Here is a 6,000-nt window from a genome sequence, read left to right as displayed (position 1 = left end):
ATTACATTACCGCACAATGGAACGGTCAGTGTTATTCCCTTCCAGATGATTTCACATTGTTTTGTTATAAAATTATCAAGCAGATGTTAATTACTGTTCCCGCTCGAGATCTCTAGACTACACGGCTGTTTTAGCGCAGATTACTGGAAAATCGTCTCATTTTTCTCCCGCCGTGACTCACACAAACAGTCTGGAGCCGCAGGTAGCCAATGAGGGAGTCAGCTGACAGATCATGTGACCGGGCACTTGTAAACATTCTGTATGGAGGTCACGCTGAGCCTTCTCATCCGTCCTCACGCTCGCTCCAGAACAACACGTTCCCATGAGAAACACATCATCAGGAACGACTGTAAATACGTGAATGAAGTGGGAGCGTGTAATGACTGAGAGCTGCTGTCATCGCCGCGCTTTAGACTGGACTAGGACATTACTGATGTTTTCTTCAACAGGAATTTAATTGTGTTGACATTTACTCTGGCCTGCTGCTCAAGTGTGCTGCTGAACTGTGATTTTAACAGGAAAAACTCTCTTAAACGGCGTCCATCCGCAGCCGGCTGTACAGAAAACACTTCAGAAACTTGGTGAAATGTTTGTAAACTTAAAAACTGATTATTACAAAGCTGTAACTCAAAAACCAAAGCAGAATATTCAGGTTCTGATCTTGTTTACTTGCTAGAAGTATCTTTTACAACTAAAAATCCAAAAATTATTATTATTATTATTATTATTTAAGTAATCCATGCTTTTATTAATCAGGTTTCTTTTATTCATCATGTTTCTTAAACAGCAAATCAGCATATTAGAATGATTTCTGAAGGATCATGTGACACTGAAGACCGGAGTAATGATGCTGAAAATTCACCTTTGATCACAGCAAATAATTACATTTTAAAAATATTCACATAGAAAATAACCATTTTTAATTATAAAAACATTTCACAATTTTTACTTTATTTTTGATCAAATACATGCAGCCTTGGTGAACAAATATTAGACTTTTTTCTTCTTAAAGACCCTAGACTTTCAGTATTTTTACATTCTGCTTACAGTTTTTTTTTTTTTTTTTTTAGCTGCTTACACACATTTTCAAAACTTTGCCTCTGTTTTTCAAAACTTTACACACACATCTCAAAAGCAAACATTTGTCATACGTTGCAAACACCTTTGTCTTAATATTATATTTTTGGATATATCGTATACACACAGTTATTCAAAAGGCTCTAGTTTCCTGTACATTTCTGTACAAGATTGAAAGTAATTGTCAAAATTCACAAGAAAGCAAGAATGATGTTTAAAACAGCTGAGCAGATTTTTTTCAGCTTTCTTTGATGAATAGATCAACATTTATCTGAAATAGAAATCTTTTGTAGCATTATAAATGTCTTTATCATCACTTTTGAATAAAATAAATAAAAGTAAAATTAATAAAATTAAATAAAAGTATTATTTTTTTTATAATTTTTTCCCTGCAAAAAAAATAAAAAAATAAAAAAAAAAAAAAAAAAATAAAAAATAAAAAATAAAAAAATACTGACTCCAAGCTTTTGCATGGTATTGTGTATAATGTTACAAAAGCTTTTTATTTCAGTTACATGCTTCAATTAAATCGAATCTTTATTCAATTCATCAAAGAATTCTGAAAAAATGTTTTAAATATTCATAATAATAAATGTTTCTTGAACTGCATATTAGAATATTACAATGATTTCTGAAGGATCATGTGACACTGAAGACTTGAGTAATAATACTGTAAATTTAGCTTTTTGTATATATTACAATATATTACATTTTAAAATATATTCAACTAAAAAGCAGCTATTTAAAATAGTAAAAATATTTCAGCATTACTGCTTTTGCTGTATTTTTGATGACATAAATGCAGCCTTGGTGAGCAGAAAATACATATATTTTTAAAAAACATGAAAAATCATACTGGTCAAAAACTTTTGACTGGTAGTGTATATCAACCATGTGTAGCTGGACAGGAACCAAACATAATTTTGAAAAAAGTGATTATTCCAAAGCATATTCCAAGGCCTATTCTAGAGCCACGATTGGTTGGTGTTAAGTAAATCAATGAGTGTTTGCACAAGTGAAGAGTAAGTGTGAGGCACTGATGAATTTAGTCTGCCATTTTAATCAGTTGTGTTTGAAAAAGGAAATCAAGATACTTCCTGTTAGATTTTTGTGTTACATAGAGAATTGTGTGTGTTTTTGCAAAAACTGTGAGTCAAAGGCCGAGAATTGTGCATTTTGTGCAGCATAAGAACTTCATTGCTTGTAATTCCCCTAGTTTCAGAATCAAAGGGGTTAACTGGATTACAGTTCAGCGACTTGACTTCCCGTTCTTTATAATGTACAGCATGAGAGATTGACATCAGGGCCGAGCTGAAGGAAGACGTCTGGGTGGGGTGAAATGGAGAACAATCGCTCGGTCCTGCCCAGGAAGAGCTGCCCGTCCCAGAGACCGTCAATGGAGAACCGGAGGAGATTGTTGTCTTCTGCCAAGACTCTTCCTCTCAGGACAGATGTGCTCGACCCGCTACATGATTCAAGACTTCACACCCTTTGCGGCACGACGCCAACGCTAACACGGCGTTTGATCTCTATAAGCTGGACTGATAAATGACTCGGAGGGAACATCTAGTAACTGCAGCCATTGTTTGCTCTCTTATTCGAAACTGCTGTGTCAATGTTATGAGCTCCTCAGGCCAGAAAAACTCTCACAAGACCATCTTATCATCCTTTGTTCTCTCACACTCCAGTTTTTAGGAAAAATCTTGATTTTTATATGCATTTCGTTGGGTTCCAGCTAACAGGGACCATTCTCAAAACGTTCTGGCAAGGTTCTCTCAAAGCTATGAACAAACGTTCTTCCAGGTACTTTAATAGAATGTTCGTTCAAAATTATCTGGTCTTTAATCACATTCTCCAAATGTTAGAACAAAGACTTTTTTTTTTTAAAAGTTACTTTTTGTTTCAGAATGTTCAAAGAACATTCAAAAGTAACATTCCCATAATGTTTGTAAAATGATACAATGTAACATTCCCTTGATGTTTGCATAACCTAGAAAAAAACAAGAAGAAGACAACATATTTTGGGTTTTCTTGTACAGTCTATGTTTTGTAAGAAAATACCTTTCTGCATTAAAATTTCACATTTAATTCATTGTGTTACTTAAATATCCGTAAAATCTACAAGCAATTGCTGATTGAAATTTTGAGAAGTATTCCTAAACTTTTTTTTTTTTAGTTTTTTTTTTTTTTTTTTTTTGAGGTCACGTGTGTTTTCCAACCTCAAATTTACTGTCGCCTCAAGCAACAGGTGTCTTAAGGTCTAAACCTGCTCTTTCCGTTACTCATGTTAATCTGAAGGCTGATTCCATCAGGAGAGGTTTACCTTCATTAAACCAGCTTTACCGCAGAGGCCTGTTGCAGCCCTTTCTCCAAACATCCAGAACCTGGATCCATTAAACGGGGATTAGACGAGTGTGGAGCTTGCGAGATTCCAAGGACTTTAAGGATCTAAACAGACGGAGGAATGCTATGAAGCGGCCCCGTGGGAGAGCGAAAAGACTGACCCCTCAGCAGTTAGGCCCGTTCCAGTTAGACACGGACACATCTGGAGGAAAGAATGCCTTTGACGTACCTGTTCTGCTCCTGCAGGTGAAACCAGAGGAACGGTCAGGCATCTGGACGCGCTGCGGCGCAGGAAATAGGAAATGAACACATGTGCTCAAGAATCTGGAGCAAGAATTTCACTTTCAGAGAACAAACAAATGTTTCTTGCTTCAAGCGTAAACCTCACTGGACTTGTGATTAGACTAGAACAAAAGAATTTGACAGTTAGTTAAACCTATTTGATTAGACTAGAAAAAAAGACAAAAAACTAAATTAGTTAAATTACTTGTGCAAAATTGTTTTAAAATATGTACAATATTTATAAATACGAAATATTATAAAACTGATAATATAATATTTTGGTAGTGTCTAAAAAATGATATTAACACAGATTTTCATTAGCCATAAGCCTCTGTAATTCTGGCTTGTTGAGGTGATTACAAGATATAAACTTAACAAATGCATGCAAGAAAAAAACAAAAAACAAAACCAAAACAAAAAACTATTTACTAAAAACTTAAGCAAAATAAACTTTAAAATAATTGGAAATTAATAAAAATAAAATACATAAAAAAGATTTATTCTTTGAAATCAAGCCTCATGCAGTTGTGTTTCTCAAGTATAATAAATAAATAATAAAATAAATTTAAATAAATAAATAAATAATACAAATAAATTTGACAATTAGATAAGCAGAACAAAAAATAAATAAATTAAACTAAAATAAAATAAATAATAAATAAAATAAAACATAAAATAAATCAAACAAAAAATAAATAAAAACAATTTACTAACAACTTGAGCTAAATAAACTTATAAAAAATACATAAAAATTAATAAAAAATAAAATAAATAAAAAGATTTATTCATTGAAAACAAGCCTCATACAATTGATTCTCGAGTATAATAAATAAAACAACTAAAAATAAATAAAAAATAAATAAAATAAATAATAAAAATAATTTTGACAATTAGTGAAGCAAAGAATTTAAATAAAATAAAATAAAATAAAATAAATAAAAAACAAATAATATAAAAACAAATAAATAAAAATAAATTTGACAATTAGTTAAGCAGAACAAAAAATAAAACAAAATAAAAAATTAAAATTAAAATTAAAATAAAATTAAAATAAATAAAAAACAATTTACCAACAACTTAAGCTAAATAAACTTTTAAATAAATACAAATTAATAAAAAAATTAAATACATTAAATTGCCTCATACAATTGTGTTTGTGAAGTAATATCATTCTTTAATATGCAATATTCTTTAATATCATTCTAAAAACGTTAGCACAAAAACATTCTGTCATTTATGGAATGTTTTTGAAACATATTAGTAAGTCTTTCAAAAGTAACATTCCAATGTTCGTACAGTAATAAAATGGGCCGTTCCCCTAAAGACTAGATCTGTCTGATCACTAATGCTGGTAACGTCGACTGACTCTATTTGAGTTGAGATCTAATTAAATGACTACAGATAAGATTCCACACAGAGAAAGAGATAATCTCTGAAATGTGTGTAGGGGGCTGAGAACTGATCAAAATGCTGATCAGTGAAGTTTTAGTGCTGCAGTATGAGTCACGTCGAGTATGAAGAGGAGGATTAGGCCGTAATGATCAGCACACAAATTACTCAGTTTCTGTTACTCCCACATGACCAACTAATGCACCTCACAATCACCATCAGGTGCATTTAATATCAATCCACTGCTTAAAAATAAACAGAAAATAACATCAAACACGCAGGATAGCGCCTCTCTAAAAAGTATCCGATCACCTGAAATAAGTCTGAATGTCTTAACATTAGTTAATGAGTCACAGAGTGAAGTAAAAAAAAGAGGAAATGACTGAAGTGATGTAAACGCTGTGAACCTGAAAGCCATCCGTGCATTAGTTTGACATTTGATCTTGATATGCCTTGTGAAAGTGAAGGACCGCTGGGAAGCAATAACTTTACCAGAACATGGTGCCAAACGAACAGCTGCAAGAAGCGTCATGGCATTACTGGAGCGGGCGATGCGATGACCTCATCAGGCATTCATTCCGACGCCCACGTGCGTCTTCATCATCTTCTGTTGTTTATGCGCTTGGAAACCCCCACAAAGTTCAAGCCACTGGATCCTGTGAGGAAAACATTTCCATTATGTGTTATTTCATTTGAATGGTACCATTAGTGTACAGTAAACACGGGATAATTGAATGTTTCTTTTGTGGCAGTTGCATCATGATAAATGCACATTATTATTTATTCAATACTTAAAAAAAATCTCTTAAAGGGGTCATCGGATGCTAAGTTCACTTTAACATGTTGTTTGAACATTAATGTGTGATGTCAGTGTATGTACACATCTACCCTATAATGATAAAAATCCAT

The sequence above is a fragment of the Labeo rohita genome, chromosome 1 (genome assembly GCF_022985175.1).
Source record: "Labeo rohita strain BAU-BD-2019 chromosome 1, IGBB_LRoh.1.0, whole genome shotgun sequence".
NCBI classification, from domain to species: domain Eukaryota; kingdom Metazoa; phylum Chordata; class Actinopteri; order Cypriniformes; family Cyprinidae; genus Labeo; species Labeo rohita.
Note: the sequence above shows the minus strand (reverse complement) of the source record.